Source organism: Penaeus monodon, chromosome 29 (genome assembly GCF_015228065.2).
Source record: "Penaeus monodon isolate SGIC_2016 chromosome 29, NSTDA_Pmon_1, whole genome shotgun sequence".
Taxonomy (NCBI): Eukaryota; Metazoa; Arthropoda; class Malacostraca; order Decapoda; family Penaeidae; genus Penaeus; species Penaeus monodon.
In genome coordinates this window covers 3859378-3860187 of record NC_051414.1, presented here as the reverse complement: position 1 = coordinate 3860187, position 810 = coordinate 3859378, and positions in this window count along the sequence as shown.

The following is an 810-nucleotide window of genomic DNA, read 5'->3' as shown; positions in this document are numbered from 1 at the left end:
ATTAGAAACAAAAATAATATTACTTAGTAGGTTTTAACCACAAAATTAATTACAACAATAATCAAGTCTTTTTGAATTTGAAGGTAAAAGAAACTACCTTAAAATAGAAAACATTTATTTCAATAATTTATCCCAAAATCTTAACAAAATACATTCAACTCACCAGTGAATACGTAAATATTAAAAACTAAAAGCAACAACGTACTTTCCATCTCGCATAATTATAAAAAAAGATCACTTTTTCAATGCCTTTATACTAACCCTTTTACTAGTTCAGTTGTAAAAATAAAATCCAATGCTACGTTAAAAATTTAGCCAACTCCGTTCTGCCAGGAGCTTTAAAATAAATGATCACTGCGCTACAACTAGTGTCTGTAAATTAACTCTACAAATCTGAATAGTAATATATTCATACATAATCTCACTTGTACAACTGCAAAATAATTGAACATAACCCAAACAAGTGAAGAAAATAAAATTGTACATCAAACAAAGCTAACATCTGGTTCGTTACAATGTGTGTGCCAATGAGCAAAAACATAAATAAACTTGCAAAGAGGAAACATAGCGATGATAGCACAGGCAAACCATAACCAAGGTATCAAAAAAGTCCTCAGACAGCATTAAGTGTGGGAAAAAAATTATTAGAAAAAAAAAAATAAAAAAAAATAAAAAATAATAAAATCAAATATAATATAATAAAAGGGGATTGGATAGATTGAAGTGAAGAATAAATGAGAAGCTTAAAAAACCTAAAAATCTATAAAAGAAATGCCAATGGCTAGAACACATTCCAAAAAAATAAGATCC